Source organism: Convolutriloba macropyga, chromosome 1 (genome assembly GCF_964194025.1).
Source record: "Convolutriloba macropyga chromosome 1, txConMacr16.3, whole genome shotgun sequence".
Lineage (NCBI taxonomy): Eukaryota > Metazoa > Xenacoelomorpha > Acoela > Convolutidae > Convolutriloba > Convolutriloba macropyga.
The window spans coordinates 35155027-35178336 of record NC_134468.1 but is presented as its reverse complement, the minus strand read 5'-3'; the positions used below and the strand labels follow the sequence as shown (position 1 = coordinate 35178336).

General features: G+C 35.1%; 2 protein-coding genes across 3 annotated transcripts in view; one reads left to right on the top strand and one right to left on the bottom strand.

Annotated features, from left to right (window-relative positions):
* The window catches only part of LOC142338233 (uncharacterized), a 232055-nt gene extending 228726 nt beyond the window's left edge, over positions 1-3329 (bottom strand). Inside the window, exon 1 of the mRNA XM_075387898.1 lies at positions 3301-3329. The gene's annotated coding sequence lies outside the window, so the exon portion shown is untranslated. The remainder of the gene's footprint in view (positions 1-3300) is intronic.
* Positions 1-23310, top strand: part of LOC142338241 (uncharacterized) — a 70471-nt gene that overhangs the window by 5276 nt on the left and 41885 nt on the right. The window lies entirely within an intron of this gene.

The following is a 23310-nucleotide window of genomic DNA, read 5'->3' as shown; positions in this document are numbered from 1 at the left end:
TTGTCGGTTTTTATTGTTCAGAGTGAAATTGATTATTCAAATAAGTTTCACAATGATGGCCTTTGATTGATATTAGCATAAATTCAAGTAATTCGTAGATGTAAAATTCATACATAGTTAAGAGGTTGTTTTGGCCGAATATATCATGCGAATGATTGCTTTTTTTCTGAAATAAATGAACTTCAAGTTTTTTTTCTGGGGAAATAAGTATTGGCATTGAAGATGAATAACTTCATGTACTAAAACTTGTACCTTGTAACCGGATTGATGTTGCTTCGATAATGGTTCAGAATTGGTTTACGGGGAACATAGTATCTTTATTTTGCAACCAAGCGGCATTGCTTACTTATTTTGGATAGTACAAAATCGATGTGATTGAAGGGATTATTTTGCATCAAGAAAAACGCCAAGCTGCTTAAAAACTGGTTCAACTTTAACACTATTGCCACCCAGTTTAAAGCTCATGCTGGAAGCACCTGATCTGATATCTAATGGAACTGTTTTAAGGTTAACAATTGATTTGTTTGCAAGATCTTCGACTTTAGCAATAGCAGTAACATTGTGTCATACTCAGAATATTTGAACCGCGGGTAACATCACAGGTAATTTTTTTTTTCCAACACGAAGATAAACCGTAGGAATCACAAGTTGCTGACATCTATCTAAGTATGATGTAAACCATTCCAAGACAATTGCTCGAATGCCTATAGCTTCAAGTAAGATGTGTTCAATAGTGCCGAAAGCTTTTTGGAGATCGAGGAAGAAACTCTGAACAGATCTTCATTTATGTTGAGACGTAACTGGTCCGTAATTTCAAGCAAGGCATCAACTACTATGCTGTTTTCGAAAACCATAATGTTTTGCAATACAGAAGTTGGAATTTTTCAATTAAGTCATAAATTATGTTGAACATCGCCTTCTCGAATATCCTAATCCAAACAATTAGCAAAGATGATGGTCTATAATTTTTTTTTTTAGATCTTGAACCACTCTTGTGAAGCGGAATAACCTTAGCTGTTTTGAGAATGATTGGAAATATGCCTTCCTTAAAGGATCGGTTTATAAGATTAGTAAGAATCTCCAGAGTTACCGGTGATGTAGTTTTACTATGATCAAGTATGATCCATATTTTACAAATTTCGTCCTCGCCAGGCGAAAAATTGCTATCCTTTTTATCAATTATTGACTTAACTTCACCTTGGGCAATTTTTTGCAGATACATTGCCTTATCTGATGTTTTTAATCGGGGCAATTCAACTTGCGGAATAGTTTTTAAAATCGCGTCCAATTGAGGTAAGGAAGTCGCTAAATCTTTCAGTGATTTCCATGGTTGACCCGTGAACGTTTGAGCAAGAATCAAAAAATGGTGTATGATTGCGATGATATTTGCCACGTAGATCCTTAAGTGATTTCTACGTTTGTCTTGAGTCTCCATTACAGGATTGATTTTTTAAAGAAGTACCCTCTCGTGGCCAAAAAAACGTCCGCGGGAGTAATTATTGTTACTCTTTTGTTTCCAAAAACAATGAGCCTTGTGTCTTTTTGTTCTGAGGTTTTTCAGCCGATCTGAAAACCATTTAGGCGTGTTGATTTGTTTTTGTTTGACTTATAGTTGTCGGTGATCCTTTGAAAGCCTTCGTTGAGCAAATAGAAGGACCCATTTACAGAGTGAGCATTAGCAATTGAAAAAACTTCGTACTTGAAGAACAACTTTCCAATTCTAAGATAAGAGTTTATTTTCCTCTTTTGTAAAAACGATGTATCACGGAAAAAGGAAGTCTGAGACCTCAACTGTTCGTTCTGTAACATTTTGATAAATGAGATGATCCAAGCTCGTTGACAAAGATTCAGTGGCATGAGTCGAGAGTCGGAATGCTTTCCGATAAATGGAATGAGTTAGTTGACAACATTTGTGTATTTATTGACTAACAAATTGTTCGCTCAGGTATTTTTATTGAAATCCCCCGTAAGAATAAAGGGCTCATTAGCTGAGGTAACATCCAAATTGGTCCTGTCTTGGTTTGACGCATGTAACAGCTATGCGCTGTTTATGGCCTTTGAAATCTAAGCGACGATAGACCGACTCTGCTAGTTTAGTACTATACACTTCTAAAACGTTCACGCCTCGCGGGCTGGGATCATCACACACCACCTCCTATTTCTTCTCTGCTTTTGATTAGATAGCTTATGTAGCCATGCAATAAATAAACATTTGGATCATCGTGATCGGATTACCAGATTTTTGTAAGGCAAGGAATTGTCGGAAACTCGAGACATAATACAAGTACTTCCAGATGATCTAAGTGATCTTAACAGACCTAACATTAACACATAAAACTGGCACAAAGTCAGAGGGCTTCTTTGAAAAATGAATAAAGTCATATGACTGATCAGAGAATGTTATATGCGATAACTTATCGACAAAAACAATTAAGTCCGTCCTCGATATCATATTTCAGATCAATAGCGCCATCAAATAAATCAGTAATTTTGTACACTTTAAGGTCTTCTTGAAACAAAAAAAATATTCCTTTCGTTGGTCCCTGCTGATTTGATTCTGTTGTCACTCTTCATCAGGCTAATGAAAGTCTGTCGCGCTCTGCTGAGGTCTTCGTAAATTTGAATTCCATTTTCAATTCTATACAGGTGCCTCTTCTTTCTAATGACTTCTATTTTTGCGACCCTCCTAGAAAACCTCAAAAGTGGCTTGATCCCATTTAGCAATCGAAATATCTGTAACCTCTACTTTAGCTCCAAAAATTTTTGTAGCTTCTAATGCTTCCTCAATTGTTGCCTCAACTGATTCAGGACAGGTGCAACCATTCACATCTGCATTGTTAGATTCTGGAATTTTGAATATCTTGAAGTGTTCCTTGCGATTATACTTTAGTAGTTGCTCAGCCTGACAACTTCGCAGTTCCGCTATTCGTTCACTATAGATTTGATCCTTTTCTACCTTTTTATGATTATCCATCCGCGCTTTCATGATTTTCACCGCATTGGTCTCTGAATTGGATATCGAAGTTTTCGAGTCAGTCAACAAATTTTCTGCTTCATAGCTTAGATTGAGGCTCGAATGGAAGTTCTTATGGTCTCCTCAATTTTCTCCACAATTTGCTCGGCTCATCCTGTTTAGTTGCTGGTGACACTTCTGTGAAAGTTCGCTGTGCAATGAGTTGCAGTATAGGCGTTTGATGCTGAAGTCATAGAATTGGAAAGTTAGAAATATCAGTTGTCCCTGCAGAGCTTGGCTCAGTTGCCGTGTTTTCATAATCGTTAGTCACAATTCAACCGGAAAGTATTTAATAAGTTTATCACAACAATTAGGCTAAATTATAATTTAAGGAGCTATTGCATTTTTTCAAGTTATAAACGAAACCGAAATAACAATTTCTTGATCTCAGTTTTATTAAACATTCAACTGGTAAAGATTTTTCTATAAGAAATTTTTCTATTCTTTCTTCTAAGAATGTAAAATTTATACTGATATGGCAGAATGGTGTTTTTCACTCCACAGGAATCTCTCCCACTTTTAACATCCTGTCCCGCAGTATGATTAATCTTAAAATAGATATGCTCTCTACTCTCTGAGCTACTTTTGAGACTAATTTGATTAAGTTTTTAAATCCAATAAATATGTTGTCCGTGTACCTAAGCAGATCTTAAACTTGAAAGGACTAGAAAAGTGAAAAGTTTTTGAATTTTGTGAAGCTCATTTTTTGTCGATCAAAAATTTTTGTGTTTGTTTCCGACTGTTGGTTTGGGGTTTTTGTGCCCTTTTGAACCGCTTTGCGACGGAAATCGATTGTCTTTCAAAATGCCGGGCTTTGCTGTCTTCACATAAAACTCGCGTCTGCAGACAGTTTTATCAGGCATGAAGTGCTGAATTAATTCATTGCTTTTCCAAGTTCTAACTTTTTGTGCATAGAATGAAATGCTGGCCAGATATAGCACAACCGACGCCTCCTTGATGAAATGAATTTTGAATTGCGATTAGTTAGTAAAAATGAGCACTACAATCAGTGGTAGATACATTACTTGTCTTATTTTAAAGTATCTGTTTGAATCGGGGTTAGAGTTGCATTAATAAAGCAACGACTAATGGGATTCTGAGGATTTAACGAAGCCTTGATATTGACTGGACTAAAATAACTCTAATACGAGTATTTAAGATAAAAATAGCTCTAAATAACGTTTCTGTTTGTTGCATTAATTGTATATTTAGTGCTACTTCTTCTGCATTTAGTTCCAGAACAATTTTTATTTCGAGCGCAATTTTATAGCTGAATTTCAGTTGGCGTTAGTTTACCATCTTTTGGCGGGCGCAGCTTGAAATGCGATGGCAAGTCGTTTCTAGCGCTTTAGCTGTGATTTTTGCATTAACTGAAATGGGGATGTGCGTTCCCGCGGTGACCTCAGATTACACTCCTAATTGATTTTACCTCTGACTTGAGTTTAATTAAGTTATCTGAGAATTCAGTGAGAGGTAGTCTGCCTTTTCTGTTGAAGCGTGTTTAAAGTCATAATAGATTGTGACATGTATGTCGGAAATTTTGACACTGGTTTGATTCTATTTCTCACTCAGGTGTTCTCATCGCAGTCTTTCCTTAAAAATAGCATACAACCTTTTCCAGTTTTTGGTGTGCAAGTTACTGACCGCTAATTTTGCACCGCAACTTGAACTAATTTTGATTTTAAAAAAATTCACATTCTGGTATTAGTGGTCTAGATGTGATTCTGAGTTTTTGGTATTCTGATTATGAGCACTTCTAATTTCTGACATTGTGCTCTTGCAATTGGAAACTCCAACGATGAATATATTTTTCCCTGGAGTTTTGTATACAGACCAGAATACATCGTATGATACATGTCAGATATTTTATTTGGCATGTTTACGTCAAATGCATGTACAAAGTAAATTGTACAAAGTTCTGGTGGCCTGCCTTTCTTTTCCTGCTCGTGCGATAGTCCCAAAAATTGCACCCATTATTGTTGTGTTTATTCTACTCCGAAGGTAGTAAGTAAAGGACGACAAAGACGTCAATTGTATCGACTTCAATACTTAGTTGTTCGAGTTTGTGTTGCTTCTTTACGAAGAGGTCACAATGATTTCAAATGACGATTAGCATTAATTCAGAGGCAGATGGGAGAATTCGAATAAATGAAAGCTATATTTGAATGAAGATAAGTCGCAGTATTTTTGAGCAGTTGGCATTTGATAGCTCTACTTAAATGAGGAGATTAGACTAGTGGATGCAAGTATTAAGTGGCTCAATGACGGCGGTTTCTAGACGCTTTTTGCTGCTTTTTTCAGTCATGCAAGCCGTGATACCAGCGTCATCGATCGCATTTTATGCAAGTGCTAAAAAGAAGCAAGAATTTGTTTTTTTTTTAAAAAAAGGGGTGAGTGGAAGTTTAAATTTATTAATGCGAAAAAGAGTGAGCTTGGTGCTGCTGTTATTACACCTGTCAGTCATTTGATGAAAAATGCAAAAATATGTTACATCTGCACTTTTGCGATAATTCACTTTTTGCGCCATTTAACGATTTTCAAGTATCAGAAGATTTAGGCAGCGATCATAAATACGACAATGAAACTAAGAAGATAAAATTTTTCAACTAAAATCAAAAATCAACTACAGAAAGTTTAGAGAACATGAACGAAAATTGCACAGATCATCAAATCTCTGGCCTGCGAAGTATCCAAAAAAGAGTGAATTAAATCAGTTCAGCAGCAGTTCAATTGAATTAATACACAAATCTTTTAGAAGTCTCCTGCATCAACAAGAAAGAGTTCCCCTACAGTGTTGAGACCCAAAAACTGATAAAACTGAGGAGGAAAAGGCGAAAAGAGCTCAAATTTTCAGCTGACGATCACTATACCTCTTTAAGAACGGAGATAAATTATCTACAGAAAGAAGTTAAACTATCAATGAGGCGATTAGAAGACAGAAAAAGAGCAAAGGTCTTGAAAAGGGCATGTGATAAGGTTAGCAAAGGATTCTGGAAAGCAATAAAGGAACTAACTAATAAAAACGATCCCAAACAAAATCAGCAGAATACCCAAAACTATTCTACAGATTGCGTGGTGGTCACAGACAAAGAGAAAAATGAAATGTTGAAGCAGCTGCTCAAAGGCAATGAAAAATCATGAAACGGAATCATCAATAATATCTGAACTGTGCGACAATATTGAAAATGAAACCAAAGCAATAATAAATACAAATGAACATAATGAACAGCTTCACAACAAAGGAGTTTGGTTACAACAAAGGAGTTTGGTGAAATCTTGAAATAGACGAGAAAAAAATGCCCTGGGCGGGACAAAATTTGCTACAGACTCCTTGAAGAATTACCTAAGAATGTTAAAGCCATTGCCTGTCTGCTCATATCTAGCTCCATAAACAACTTGTATGTTCCAGTTAACTGGGAAGAATCCCAGATAAAAATGATACCAAAACAAGACAAAGACCGATCGAAGGCTGAAAACTACCGACCAATTAGTCTTACAAATTGCATAGCCAAAATATGTTAAACTCTTGTGAAAAACATTGTTATGGAACATTGTGAAAGCCAAAATATATTCCGCGAGACTCAGAGTGCTTACAGGAAACACCGCTGCACCACAGACGACCTCATTAATATCAATCAGCAGGTCAGTGAAGCCTTTCAGTGGTTGGAAATGGTTGGTTTCGTATGCATGGATGTCGAAACAGCTTTCGATGCTGTATGGCGCCTAGGTCTCGTGCACAATTTAAATTCGATTGGGCTAAATAATTCAGTCATAGGGTGGATAAATTCTTTTTTATCGCAAAGGAACGTGTTCGTGGAGATAAACTCCACTGTCAGTGATAGTTTCAATCCGTCAGCTGGTGTACCTTAAGGGTGCGTAATTGCGCCCATTCTCATTTACGTCAGTCTTTTGCCTCAAATAGAAGCCCAGATCTCACAGTTCGCTGACAACTTTGCCCTCTACTATAGGTCATGATCCCCCAAATTAATTCAAGAACATCTCCAATCAGCATTGAACAGTCATTGATTGGTGCGACTCACTCAAAATCAAAGTTAACCCAAATAAAACTCATTACCTGATCTTTAAAAGCCCCTCAAAGAAAGAATTTTCTCTAGAACTCAACATAAAAGGAATATCCATTCAGAAGACACAATCAGTAAAGTTCTTGGGTAGGAATGAACATTGCAATGATTTAGTATGAAGGGCGAACACCAGGCTATTTCAACTCTGGAAGCTTAGTAACCTAAATGTTAATGAAGAAAGTCTAATTTCGGTTTACAAATCTTGGATCAGACCACAATTTCTGTACTCAAATGCTTGCAGGCTGGATCATTGACATGACCTTATCAATAAAATACAAAACGTTCGAAACCGAGTCCTACCAATTTGCCTTCGAAAGCCAAGATTGTACCAGATTCAAAAACTCCACGAAGAGGTAAACATGAAGTCAGTCAGAGAAATGCAGATTAAACTGGACAACGGGTATATTCAAAGGGCAATCAAACACAACATACTCTCTGTATCAGATTTGATATATAGGAAACAACAGTGCCCGCTCAACTCTTGCAAAGGCACTCTTGACCATCTCCATTACTAAATCTTCTGGCCACATACACAATAGACTAGTGGCTAAGATGACTGCTTAGATATTGATCAATTAAAGAAAAGGAGGATCAATCCCAGTTTAATCCCGGATAATCAATGTCAAAGATCATAGTCTCTCAAACAACAGAAATGGGCCCAACGACAGAAAAAAAGCAAGAACTGAGATGGCAGTCGGATAACCAAAAGTAGTTGTCGAATGGCACAGTTGCAAAGAGCACAAAAATGGTGTAATGAAGTACACACAACTACGGTTCGAGTCCAACTCCAGCAACTTTGTATTTATTTTCTTGAGGTGTTTTCGTTCCATCCAATGAGCTGCAACAAATTTCTAACGTCTTGAAGAGGAAAGTGGAGCAGTGGTCAACAAAGCGTGGAAGAATTAACGAAAGAACGAACATTTCTTTTCTCGGTTCGAGTCCAGCTAAGTTGCCTCCAACTTTCCTTATTCCTTTTTTTCTGCTATATTGAGAATAAGAATATTGAAAATAAGAAAAGCAACAGAACAATCAGACATGTTAGAGTATCCGGCCAGCCGCTCACCTTGTTTTTTCGGGCCCAAATACAACTCAGTCTTTGTCATTCTCTGTCCTTCTCATTCATTTGTTTTTATCTGCTCGCCTTGTCAATTCGGCGCTGAACAGATCACAGATGTCATCAATATCTCTATGCGTAATTGTCGACCAACAGTTGCTCCTTCTTTCTATGCCTTTCATTTCTACTTTATTTATGATTTTTTTAACTATTTTCTTCAACACTCCACTGATTTGAAAAGAAGACCTCTGTCAGATTAAACAAACAAAAACAAACACTATTGTGCTGTGCGTGGTGTGGTTTCGGTGGTTTTATGGCTTAGGTTAGCGTAGCACTTTTATTCATCAATTTCTTCATTCTGTCACTTTTAATTTATTGCTTTTTAAAGTCAGAAACAACACTTTATTATTTTCTCCCTCTCTTTATTAATTTTAACCGTTCCTTTTTTTCTCGTCAATCGTTTTTCAACATCGAAGCAGGACTATTTGAAAACATGGCCACCGATATAAGCCCAGCTATAATTGAATCAAGCGGACAGTTAATATATTTGAATGAAAGCTGAATTTTTGTAGCATCGTACATGGCAGTTTGCGCGGCCCGCTAATACAACATCAGAACTGGGAGTTTCGGTTCGAAACCGTTCAATTTGTCGATCTCCATTTTTAATTCGCTACGACTTTAATATGGAAAGAACGAAGCTTTGAAACGAAACACCTTGCTCTACATAAGTTAACTTAGAAACCTAGAAGAAAACAGAACATCAACACGAGTGGGTTCGAGTCCCACCCACGCACTCCGAACTTTTTTATTTTTCCTTTTCGATTTTGTTTTTATTTTTTGTCATACTTACCTTAAGAAATTGTCACACTCATTTCACACAATTTCCACGAGGCTAGCCAAGAAAACGATCCACTAGCACTTGTATACGTCAAATTCAGCCAGCAGAAGTCCGCCATGGTACTTGAAATGGCTGAGTGCATTTGAGGCAAGAAGTCTTTTACTACAGCTGGATAGAACATTCAGTCTTAACAAGTATTTCTCAAACTCAATTTTACAAACTCAAAACTATTCTCTCTGTGTATATAACTTCTTTCACCTCTGGTTGTACATAATTTGTATTGTATTGCTCTTCAGAATGAGCTTGGTGCTGCAAATCGATAAGCATGCATCTTTCAGCTCTATTGTACCGATCGGCGATTCTAACTTAAATTGCTTTACACAATTCTGATAAAATCAAACTCTGGATCAAACTAAAAAAGTCAAACTCTTGGAATAAAACCCTTGAAGCAATTATATTCGTCTAAGCATTTGATTTCTCGTCCTCAAAAAGGGGATTAACGGGTACCCAGTCCCATTATATCCTATGACATTATACCCGACCTGCCATTTGACCCGATAATATTTTACCCAATTCCTTTTTTTTTTACTGTTTTGCTAAATTTACCAAAACACCCATTTAAGATAATGCAATCTAAGGGCCATGACCATATCGCAGCGGTTTGTAAGACTTGATATGAAACTATTACAACCAAGTGTGGCATTATATTATCCACTAAGAATGTTGAGACATCCTTATAATAGCGACTGCTAATTTGTGATCGAATTATTGAACGAAAAGATCAAAGTGCATTGGGTAAATTGGCATTCGATAAGGTGGCAGGATTGTTAAAATGGTATTGGGTAAATTACCGCGTTTTATAATCACTTGAATGGAGCGAGAGCATTTAAGCACATTAGTTTAATCAGTAGTAATAACCAGATTTATATTAGATTACTGGAGTTGAAATTATGACACTTTTCCGCAGCAATAAAAAAAATCTGCTTGCCAGATGATTTCACTAATTTTCTAAGTGCTCAGAGCAGTTTTTAAATGAGAAGCAGAGGTTAGAAATAAATGCAAAAATTTAAAGTTTCACTCAATTACAGCCTGTTTTTGACAAATTCAACAAGGCCAGTAACTTTTGTCGATTATTGAAAATATTGGTGCCGTTACTCGGCAATTCAACTGAATTTTTTGAGACTCCGGATGTCTGTTGGTCAATTCAGAAATTTATATAATGGCAAGTGTTTACCAAATTTATATTTTAGTGGTTATATCGTCGTTTTGATCTGCCAGAATTTCATCTGATTTAATTTCTCATTTTTTTCAATTGGGATAATTTGTACATGATTATTTTGTCAAAATTATACAATATAAATCGAAAAGATTTACATGTGGCCTTACGCTGTGGTGTATTATCAGACAAATTTGAAAGCAACTGTCTTCTAATATCAATTTTTCCTCTGATTTCAGGGAAGCACGTTAATTTAATCACCGCCGTATTTTTGTTAGGGAATTCACTTTTTTGTATTAGAGATCGGAGCACGAAAAACTCAGACGCGAAGGTTCAAAGATACCCGCAGATTTTTCTCTTTCTGAGTGATTTAATCGAATAGACAGACAAATTTAAAATTTAGTCGCCAATAGACTTGCGTATTAAAGGTGCCCACCAGGTCAGCTTAAACTTCATTATTCTCTAATTTAATATCGAATATACCAGTTTCCTTTGCTAATTTTTCCGATTTGGTGCATTTCTATTCTCCTGTGGCAACCTTTGATTTCTAATTATACATCCTGGCTTTATCTTTTGAGGAAACGTGACGTAGTGAATCGAGTTTTTATGCTGAGTTTTTGTCTCCATTCTCTGTCAGATTAAACAAACAAAAACAAGCACTATTGTGCTGTGCGTGGTTTGGTTTCGGTGGTTTTATGGCTTAGGTTAGCGTAGCTCTTTTATTCATCAATTTCTTCATTCTGTCACTTTTAATTTGTTGCTTTTTCAAGTCAGAAACAACACTTTATTATTTTCTCCCTCTCTTTATTAATCTTAACCGTTCCTTTTTTTCTCGTCAATCTTTTTTCAACATCGAAGCAGGACTATTTGAAAACATGGCCACCGATATAAGCCCAGCTATAATTGAATCAAGCGGACAGTTAATATATTTGAATGAAAGCTGAATTTTTGTAGCATCGTACATGGCAGTTTGCGCGGCCCGCTAATACAACATCAGAACTGGGAGTTTCGGTTCGAAACCGTTCAATTTGTTGATCTCCATTTTTAATTAGCTACGACTTTAATATTGAAAGAACGAAGCTTTGAAACGAAACACCTTGCTCTACATAAGTTAACTTAGTGCAGCGAACTATCACCTAGAAGAAACAGAACATCAACACGAGTGGGTTCGAGTCCCACCCTCGCACTCCGAACTTTTTTATTTTTCCTTTTCGATTTTGTTTATATTTTTTGTCATACTTACCTTAAGAAATTGTCACACTCATTTCACACAATTTCCACGAGGCTAGCCAAGAAAACGATCCACTAGCATTTGTATACGTCAAGTTCAGCCAGCAGAAGTCCGCCATGGTACTTGAAATGGCTGAGTGCATTTGAGGCAAGAAGTCTTTTACTACAGCTGGATAGAACATTCAGTCTTAACAAGTATTTCTCAAACTCAATTTTACAAACTCAAAACTATTCTCTCTGTGTATATAACTTCTTTCACCTCTGGTTGTACATAATTTGTATTGTATTGCTCTTCAGAATGAGCTTGGTGCTGCAAATCGATAAGTATGCATCTTTCAGCTCTATTGTACCGATCGGCGATTCTAACTTAAATTGCTTTACACAATTCTGATAAAATCAAACTCTGGATCAAACTCTAAAAAGTCAAACTCTTGGAATAAAACCCTTGAAGCAATTATATTCGTCTAACCATTTGATTTCTCGTCCTCAAAAAGGGGATTAACAGGTACCCAGTCCCATTATATCCTATGACATTATACCCGACCTGCCATTTGACCCGATAATATTTTACCCAATTCCTTTTTTTTTACTGTTTTGCTAAATTTACCAAAACACCCATTTAAGATAATGCAATCTAAGGGCCATGACCATATCGCAGCGGTTTGTAAGACTTGATATGAAACTATTACAACCAAGTGTGGCATTAAATTATCCACTAAGAATGTTGAGACATCCTTATAATAGCGACTGCTAATTTGTGATCGAATTATTGAACGAAAAGATCAAAGTGCATTGGGTAAATTGGCATTCGATAAGGTGGCAGGATTGTTAAAATAGTATTGGGTAAATTACCGCGTTTTATAATCACTTGAATGGAGCGAGAGCATTTAAGCACATTAGTTTAATCAGTAGTAATAACCAGATTTATATTAGATTACTGGAGTTGAAATTATGACACTTTTCCGCAGCAATAAAAAAAATCTGCTTGCCAGATGATTTCACTAATTTTCTAAGTGCTCAGAGCAGTTTTTAAATGAGAAGCAGAGGTTAGAAATAAATGCAAAAATTTAAAGTTTCACTCAATTACAGCCTGTTTTTGACAAATTCAACAAGGCCAGTAACTTTTGTCGATTATTGAAAATATTGGTGCCGTTACTCGGCAATTCAACTGAATTTTTTGAGACTCCGGATGTCTGTTGGTCAATTCAGAAATTTATATAATGGCAAGTGTTTACCAAATTTATATTTTAGTGGTTATATCGTCGTTTTGATCTGCCAGAATTTCATCTGATTTAATTTCTCATTTTTTTCAATTGGGATAATTTGTACATGATTATTTTGTCAAAATTATACAATATAAATCGAAAAGATTTACATGTGGCCTTACGCTGTGGTGTATTATCAGACAAATTTGAAAGCAACTGTCTTCTAATATCAATTTTTCCTCTGATTTCAGGGAAGCACGTTAATTTAATCACCGCCGTATTTTTGTTAGGGAATTCACTTTTTTGTATTAGAGATCGGAGCACGAAAAACTCAGACGCGAAGGTTCAAAGATACCCGCAGATTTTTCTCTTTCTGAGTGATTTAATCGAATAGACAGACAAATTTAAAATTTAGTCGCCAATAGACTTGCGTATTAAAGGTGCCCACCAGGTCAGCTTAAACTTCATTATTCTCTAATTTAATATCGAATATACCAGTTTCCTTTGCTAATTTTTCCGATTTGGTGCATTTCTATTCTCCTGTGGCAACCTTTGATTTCTAATTATACATCCTGGCTTTATCTTTTGAGGAAACGTGACGTAGTGAATCGAGTTTTTATGCTGAGTTTTTGTCTCCATTCTCTGTCAGATTAAACAAACAAAAACAAGCACTATTGTGCTGTGCGTGGTTTGGTTTCGTTGGTTTTATGGCTTAGGTTAGCGTAGCTCTTTTATTCATCAATTTCTTCATTCTGTCACTTTTAATTTATTGCTTTTTCAAGTCAGAAACAACACTTTATTATTTTCTCCCTCTCTTTATTAATCTTAACCGTTCCTTTTTTTCTCGTCAATCGTTTTTCAACATCGAAGCAGGACTATTTGAAAACATGGCCACCGATATAAGCCCAGCTATAATTGAATCAAGCGGACAGTTAATATATTTGAATGAAAGCTGAATTTTTGTAGCATCGTACATGGCAGTTTGCGCGGCCCGCTAATACAACATCAGAACTGGGAGTTTCGGTTCGAAACCGTTCAATTTGTTGATCTCCATTTTTAATTCGCTACGACTTTAATATTGAAAGAACGAAGCTTTGAAACGAAACACCTTGCTCTACATAAGTTAACTTAGTGCAGCGAACTATCACCTAGAAGAAACAGAACATCAACACGAGTGGGTTCGAGTCCCACCCACGCACTCCGAACTTTTTTATTTTTCCTTTTCGGTTTTGTTTATATTTTTTGTCATACTTACCTTAAGAAATTGTCACACTCATTTCACACAATTTCCACGAGGCTAGCCAAGAAAACGATCCACTAGCATTTGTATACGTCAAGTTCAGCCAGCAGAAGTCCGCCATGGTACTTGAAATGGCTGAGTGCATTTGAGGCAAGAAGTCTTTTACTACAGCTGGATAGAACATTCAGTCTTAACAAGTATTTCTCAAACTCAATTTTACAAACTCAAAACTATTCTCTCTGTGTATATAACTTCTTTCACCTCTGGTTGTACATAATTTGTATTGTATTGCTCTTCAGAATGAGCTTGGTGCTGCAAATCGATAAGCATGCATCTTTCAGCTCTATTGTACCGATCGGCGATTCTAACTTAAATTGCTTTACACAATTCTGATAAAATCAAACTCTGGATCAAACTCTAAAAAGTCAAACTCTTGGAATAAAACCCTTGAAGCAATTATATTCGTCTAACCATTTGATTTCTCGTCCTCAAAAAGGGGATTAACAGGTACCCAGTCCCATTATATCCTATGACATTATACCCGACCTGCCATTTGACCCGATAATATTTTACCCAATTCCTTTTTTTTTACTGTTTTGCTAAATTTACCAAAACACCCATTTAAGATAATGCAATCTAAGGGCCATGACCATATCGCAGCGGTTTGTAAGACTTGATATGAAACTATTACAACCAAGTGTGGCATTAAATTATCCACTAAGAATGTTGAGACATCCTTATAATAGCGACTGCTAATTTGTGATCGAATTATTGAACGATAAGATCAAAGTGCATTGGGTAAATTGGCATTCGATAAGGTGGCAAGATTGTTAAAATGGTATTGGGGAAATTACCGCGTTTTATAATCACTTGAATGGAGCGAGAGCATTGAAGCACATTAGTTTAATCAGTAGTAATAACCAGATTTATATTAGATTACTGGAGTTGAAATTATGACACTTTTCCGCAGCAATAAAAAAAATCTGCTTGCCAGATGATTTCACTAATTTTCTAAGTGCTCAGAGCAGTTTTTAAATGAGAAGCAGAGGTTAGAAATAAATGCAATAATTTAAAGTTTCACTCAATTACAGCCTGTTTTGGACAAATTCAACAAGGCCAGTAACTTTTGTCGATTATTGAAAATATTGGTGCCGTTACTCGGCAATTCAACTGAATTTTTTGAGACTCCGGATGTCTGTTGGTCAATTCAGAAATTTATATAATGGCAAGTGTTTACCAAATTTATATTTTAGTGGTTATATCGTCGTTTTGATCTGCCAGAAGTTCATATGATTTAATTTCTCTTTTTTTTTCAATTGGGATAATTTGTACATGATTATTTTGTCAAAATTATACAATATAAATCGAGAAGATTTACATGTGGCCTTAGCGCTGTGGTGTATTATCAGACAAATTTGAAAGCAACTGTCTTCTAATATCAATTTTTCCTCTGATTTCAGGGAAGCACGTTAATTTAATCACCGCCGTATTTTTGTTAGGGAATTCACTTTTTTGTATTAGAGATCGGAGCACGAAAAACTCAGACGCGAAGGTTCAAAGATACCCGCAGATTTTTCTCTTTCTGAGTGATTTAATCGAATAGACAGACAAATTTAAAATTTAGTCGCCAATAGACTTGCGTATTAAAGGTGCCCACCAGGTCAGCTTAAACTTCATTATTCTCTAATTTAATATCGAATATACCGGTTTCCTTTGCTAATTTTTCCCTGATTTGGTGCATTTCTATTCTCCTGTGGCAACCTTTGATTTCTAATTATACATCCTGGCTTTATCTTTTGAGGAAACGTGACGTAGTGAATCAAGTTTTTATGCTGAGTTTTTGTCTCCATTCTTTGTCCCCACTGAATAGATAATGGTGATTCCAGACTGAATTCTGTGGGAAAACTGGCCTTTTGATAAGAGATAAGATATCGTGCTTGGCTAGACCAGGGTGATTGCTTAATGTCATATTACAAGAAATGATTGACTAAACGCAATGTCAGGGTTACAATTGGGATTGAAATGAAAATAAAAAGTAGCTGTGAAGTTGAGAATACCCGATGAGTTTGTCGTAATATGCTATGCTCTAAAGGTTACTCCAACTGCATGATAATAATGCCTCAAGATGAAAAACGTTTTTGGCATAACTGTCAATGAGAATTTACTATTATCCCAGCGCAGATTATACTGAATACTAATATCATATGGGTCTAGGAAAAACCGACGGAAACAAACCCCAATTTTAATTTTGACCGTGATAATTTGTTCGGTTGTGATAGTTTCATAGCAAGTCCCACGGGGCGCTAAGGCATGGCCATAGCCAGCGAGGCATGGCCAAACGCGCTAAATGCGCAGCTCGGTAAAAGTCAAATGGGTTTTTTCCCCGAGACCGATATCATAAGATCTATCTGCCTAAGGGTGTAAAATTAAAAATTGTCCAATCCAACTACTTTTTCCGAGTTATTCATTGATCAAATTGTACATCTTGCCTGACTTAGTCAATGAAATGTATCATTCCTGCGACCTTTAGACATCAAATGCTGCGCATGCAACAGTTTTGGGCTAATAACGCTGTTCATTGAACAGCAGGTGTTTCGCTGATAAAAGTGAAAAGCCACATTTGCAAGTATAAAAATTGGATTCAACTTTCAGTGGATTTTAGTTTCGACGATTTCGCCAATCTTTTCAGAATTAGAAGTGCCTCAATTTTTGCAATGACAATTGCGCTTTACTTTAACGAAAGATCAATCATTAACAGCTGCGATAGCTTTTATTGTCCTTTTCTTGGTTTTTATTATGACTCGAAGAGTAGCGACGGCATTTTTTACTTTTAGTCACTCTCTTTATAGCTGCAGAGCTGTAAGCTGAGTTTAGTTATATTGCGGTGCTCTTGGTTTTTTTTACGACTCGAAGAGGAGTATTGGTTTTCTTAATTTTTTTTTACCGGAAGTACTATTCGTTCAGACGCCGTTATGAACTAAAAGCGAAACTGAGTAAAATTGCCGTGTGAACTATTTTTTTTGAACGAGAGAAATTTTTTGATCATGTGCTGCGTTTAGTGAATGACTTTTCAACTTTGAAAAGTATTTTTTTGATAGATTGGCACATATAGATAACCGTTTTTAGCCGTTTTTTCGTCTAAGTGGCCCAGCTTTTTTGCCTGTAATTTAGTTTTTTGTTGAACTAATTTTAATTCGATGCTATATTGAAGTTTACCCCTGAGAAATTGATACCACAGTGTTTTACAGAGCCTGAAATCAAGTTCAAAACGGGAAAGTATTTTCAATTTTTTTGTTAATTTTTGGCTTTTTTCAAAAAATTTTGCGGACCTTAATCGGATTTTTTTCTCTGAAGTATCAGTTCATATGACAACTTCCTTTTGATAATTCTGTTACTCAACACCTCTTCCTACTTCGATGTAACTTTGTTTTATGAAATAATACACATGCTAATCTTGGTAGTTTTTTTCCAATTTTTCTCAATTTTTTGTTCATATTTTGGTTTTAATTACTAGAAAGTTTTTCGCAACATCTGGGATTCTATATTCGTTGCAATAAAAATTCAATGATTTTTTGGCTCTAAGTTTTTGAGATACAGTAACATTTTTTTCATAAACGTAGTCTTATAAAATTTTTGAGCTGTTTTTTTGCAAAATGGTTCAATGTTTCATACGTCTGAATTCTGTTTTCACTAAGTCTTCAGGAGGATGGATTTTTGCCTCGGATGGCTCTTTGTCTTTTCTATGTCTCGAATGCTAAATAATGAAATGTATTCGGTGTTCTTCATTTTGCTTTCCAAAATAACCTTTTTAATTAGGTGTTTCTTACATTGTGTCCATCTTCGTAACATTCTAGTTTGTATCTTTCCAGCATTGTCCTAGCACCTACATTTATATTCGTTATTTTGCTTTTTACTTTTTAAAAGTTTCATGATTTCAGCTTTTTTTTGGATTTTCGTCATTTCTTTGCTTTGCAATTGATTGCCTTTAACATAAGGCAGTACTGATAGTTTGCTGAAAAGCGTTTTCCAAAATTTTGACTGATCACTTTTTCCTGCTCTATCATTGTGGCCTTGGCATTGTTTTCCAACTATTTTTTTGTCTTTGAGGGTTATTCTGTTGCTTTTGTCTTTTCTATGATCAAATTAATTTTTGAATTAGTATGAAATCATTTTGTCTGTCATATATACAACAAGGAAGTATATTTTATTTTGTCTTTATCGAAATGATTAGAAAATTATTTGTAATGGGTTTCTGAGTCGTGGATATGGGTATTCTTCTTTCGAATTATTTAGTTTGGTTTCTAAGATTTATTGTCTGCCTTTTGCTTTCGCTATCTTTTTGAGACTAGAATCATGAATTCTTTGATGGCAATTGAGAGCCTTGTCAGCTTTTTAAGCCTGTCAATTTTTTTACTATCCTATGTTCTTTAGAATTTTTTTTAACGTTACCAAACGTTTTCAATAATATGACGTTTTACTGGATTTTGTTTCTCTTGGTGACAGCGGTTAATGGTTGAATGCAGAAGTTCTGGAGTTAATGGTTTAATGCAGAAGTTCTGACGCTGCAATTATGTTCTTTTGTGAAGTTTTGACGCTTCGAGTTGCTTCCGGAATTCTTCCGGCTGTTTTTTCTTTCGTCCTCTGACGCTCTTTTTCGTTTTACATTTGTTCACACAGCACAGCTGAAAAAGTTACATTTTCTGAATGACTTCTTCCTCTCACTAACGGCGTTTGCAAGCGTGACGTCATTTCTCACTCGCTCTCTCTCTCTCTCTATTAAACTTTTTAAATCATTTGCGTGATTAGATTTTGATCATACATGATTTACCTCACTCAATAAAAGGACTTTTGCGCTTTTAAACTTCAAGTTTAATTTGAATTTGTTCAAGGGCAAAGGAACTCGTTTGTACTGTAAATGTCCCTTAGAGGAGGCATCTGCGGAATGAGTTTTAACAAGCTTTAATAGTTTATCGCTGAATGTTTTTTACCAGACTGTTTGAGCGTCGTCGTTTTTTTTTCAATTTAGATCTTTATCTGTTTCTATTTCTATTATACGGTGCGCAAGTCTATTCTTTCGCAGCTATTCCTGCAATCTGCTGGCTATGTTTTTTTTTTCAAAACACTTTTAAACTTGAAGTTCAATTCGAATTTGTTCAAGGTCAAAGGAATTCATTTGTACTGTAAAGGTCCCTAAGAAGAGGCATCTGCGGAATGAGTTTTAACAAGCTTTAATAGTTTATCGCTGAATGTTTTTTACCAGACTGTTTGAGCGTCGTCGTTTTTTTTCAATTTAGATCTTTATCTGTTTCTATCTCTTTTATACGGTGCGCAAGTCTATTCTTTCGCAGCTATTCCTGCAATCTGCTGGCTATTGTTTTCTTCATTCGCGTTATTAAGTTTTTTATCACACGTGTCTTTCCTTGCACTCAAAAATGGCTTCTTCACACTGATATTGAATTTTCTTTAATTTAGTTCAAAGAGATAAGGTCAAGTGAGTGACATTCTAATTGAAAGTTACTTGAGAGCAGCTAATAGAAGCAACAATAAGTTAAACATATTTTTAATCAAAATTCGACATCTCAGCAAAGTCTTTTAATAAAAGTTTCGTTCTCGGTCTGTTTCCCTCACTATCTGCTTCAGACTTTAGATCAACGAAGCTTTGGTGGCTATATTCTGGCAACATGTCCGCTATGTTCTAATTCTTAGAAGACGTTTGTATGATTAATTTTGGCTTGATTTTTTAGAATGAGCGTTTGTGTACACGCTAAGAGCATTTTGTGCACTGTTAATTTTTTCTCATTGATTATTCATTTTTTGTCATTCAATGGTTGAAATTGACTAAAAGATTGGTCAATAAGTCCTGTTGTTAGCAAGATTTTTTGGTTCTGAGTATTTGTGTTTATTTTCATCAGCCTTTTTGGGCAGAAAAATGAATCAATAAAACACTTTTGTCACTATTTGGTGAATTGCTAAATAATGACAGTTCTTTTACCTCAGATTTTTTCTATTATTGTTAAATTTTGAAATTATTTTGCCTCTTTCTTAATTTTTTTTGCAACGTTTCTGTAAACTCACTATTATTATGCAGCATGCTTACTTCTAGCAACTTTATATGATAATTTCGGTTCGTAATTTTCTTGTTTTTGCTCTAAGTTTCTATAGCTGGGAAGCTGTAAGCTGAGCGTAGCTATATTGCAGTACTCTGTTTTTAGGTTTGTCGTGTGACGCTCTTTTTCGTTTCACATATGTATAATAGAAATTTCTTTCCCTTATTTTTTTCAGTAAATTTTTTACGCTTGTTCTTTTTTCTCTGACCTAAGTTGCTGCATTCTGTTGCTAAAACAAAATCGATTGCAATACGAACGGCGAAAAGGGCCTGATAGCCGAGTGGTTAATGCTTCTGATTCTTAGGCCGGGGTTGGGGTTCGAACATGTGAGTTGCCAAAATTTTTTGCACAGGACAAGGTTATCAATGATAAACCAAAATTCGCACAGCCACTTTAAGTAAAGTTTTATGGTGGCCACAATAACTTTTTTCCAATTCATTTCCTTACCTCTATCTATATTCAACGGCATGCAAGTCTATTTTGCAGCTATTTCGGCAGTCTGTTGGCTACTGTTCATGTATTCAAAGTTTTTCTTGTAGTTTTTTCCTTTCGTTTAATGATCGTTTCAATTAATTTTATGCAATTTCTACACTCTTCTGGAATCTCTTTTAGGAAATGAGTAATTATTATTTTTTGCGAGACTTCTGAGCTAGGCTCCGGATTAAATTAATTTTTCTTTTGTTCCTCAATCTGTTATCACTTTCTTTTTCCTGGTAAGTTTGTATTTATTTCTTCAATCCTTTAACCTAAAAGAAGAAACTATTAGAGAAGTTTTTGAAATGCTGTGTAATGCTCGTCTATTTGGTTTATCTGTATTGCTTGCGGTCAATTTTTAAAATATTTTTTGATTGTAGCTGCATTGAAGTGTGACTCTCTGCAGTTGATATCGTCGTTTTTAGGGCCCAATAATTCAATTGGCTCATTTTTCTTACTTTTTTGTCTTTCTAATCAGTGTGTCTGGTAATGCGTTCTAATTAAATCACACTTTGCATCCTTCGTTTTTGACGAGAGCTGTTTTCTAATGCTATTTAACTTCTCCGTTGTTGCTAATTGTTCAACTTCTTTGCGTTAATTGTTTTAAATTAAGCAAAAAATTGTTAAGTAAATGCAATTTAAGGTTTCTGGAACGCGATTTCGGTTTGCAAATGTATATGACTCAGGTTAGCAAATGTATACGACTCAATCAGTTTGGCTTCATTTTATGGTTCAATTAGTTTGATGGTCAGCCAAGGCCAAATAATGGAATTTAAGCGTTATTCTTCTAGAGTTTCTCTACTTTTGATTTCAAAATAGTGAAGTTGTATTTTCGTTCATACTTGTACCTTCTCAGTTACCTCTTCATTATTGTTTTGGGAACTTTTGTTTCTCTTAGTGATGTAATTTTGTTCGCCATTATTTTCAAGTTTCGCTTTCAGAAGTTTCTGATTTTTTTAAAAAAAAGTCGTTTCCTTATTTTCCATTTTTTGTTGAGTTTAATCAACATAGTGAAGTTCTAAGAATGCTCTAGAATGTTATTACACGTTTATTGGAGTTGCTTTTAAAGTTTAATACTTTTATTGGAGTTCATGTCAAAGAGTTCTAAAGTAAAGTCTAGGTTTTCTGTTTTTGATAATTTTTCCTTTTGATTTTCAATCTTCATTCTGATAAAACTAATATTTCCTCAGCTAGACATAACTTTCAGTAATACTTTTATTCTTTAATGCTAAAATCGGAACATTTGTGTTTTTATACTTCTGATTTTTAAATTTGGGACCATTGGGACCAAAAATTTTTATTTTAACTCTTAAATCAGTTGAACTGTCTTAAGAGATTTTATGCCCTGTGTTTTGTTATTGTGTCTTTTTGCGATTGCAGTGACAATTGTGATGACTTTATTTTTGAGACAACTGTTAGCCCGGTCATATTTTTTGGGTTTGCCAGTTTTTTCATCTTAAAAAGTTTGACTACTGTTCAAGGTTACCAGATATGTTTTCTTATACATAAGCTGTCGTTTAACGTAGTTCCCCTTGTCGTTTATGTACCTTTCTCAAGTTCTATGCAATTGTTTTTTTAAAAGAATTTTTGCGCCCATATGTGCATTTTGTAACATATGTGCTTTTTTGTTCCGACCCCTCTTGATTACTTATTGAACTTTTGCCTCTACTTTTCTCTTTCTTTGGTCAACTTGTAGCTTATTGTCCGCAATGAAAATATGCTTCTTCTTTCTCTTGAAATCAAATTCAAATTTTGTTGCGGTTTTACGCCTTAAGTTATGGCTACTGGCTTTGATACAACTAGATTTCAAATTTTCTTAATTTTTAGGTATTTGCCCATTTTTCACGTTTTCTAGTTTTGTCACATTATCACGTTATTGACAGTTCATATATCACATTATTGGCTTTCAAAATAAGGTACAATTGATATTATTAAAATGCTTGAAGATACAGATTATGATTTTATTGGCTTCAACACTACTTTCTCGAAAAATTTAATTGATTTTTTTAAATTGTCTTTAACTGCCGTTTTTTATTTGTCGTTTTAGTCGAATGAAATTTTACTGTACAATGACCTGGTTTCATTGGCTTTTCATGGAAGAATAGATGAGACGATGATCTGATTTTAGTAGGTAGCTGATAGCTTTCACGACTCTGAAAACATTTGTTTTCCAAATTAAATAAAAAAACACTTTTTAACTTTGCAATTTTGTTCCTTTTTTTGTCTGGTTGTTATCTAATCTCGTTAATTACAGGCCAATTTTGACATTTGTTATCAAACCTTCCATTTGTTGTCAAAGGAAGGTTTCAAAAGGGGATTAGTGTCACACAATCTAATGTTTTTAAAGAATTAGTTGACTTTACTGGCTTTGACATGAAAAAAAGTAAATTAGTTTTTGATTTTTGTCATGTTTGACGTTCTTTTTGTAGACATAAGACATATTCTGGATAATTGCAATTCTCATGGGCTTCTTTGGAAAAATATACGAACCTAAATAATATTTTTTTATACTGTAATTAATGGTGTTCATGTCTTTGGAAATATTTTTTTCGAAAAAAAATTAAAGTGTTACTTATTTTTGCGTTTGTTTTCTATTTTTGTCTACTTGTTACCTGGCTTCATTAATGAGAGGTCACTTAATTCATTATAGATGGTTGCAGAAAGTGCAATTGAACACATTTTGATGGCCATAGTATGGCTTTACGGTTTCGAAAGCGTTTTCTGCCAAATTTTATTTGATTTTTTGTTTGTTGTCTATATGTTATTTTTGTAACCGCTTAAAAAATTGAATACTGGCAGCTCTTAATTCCTTCTATGGAAGCATTGGTAATCGTAAACTATAGGATTTTTT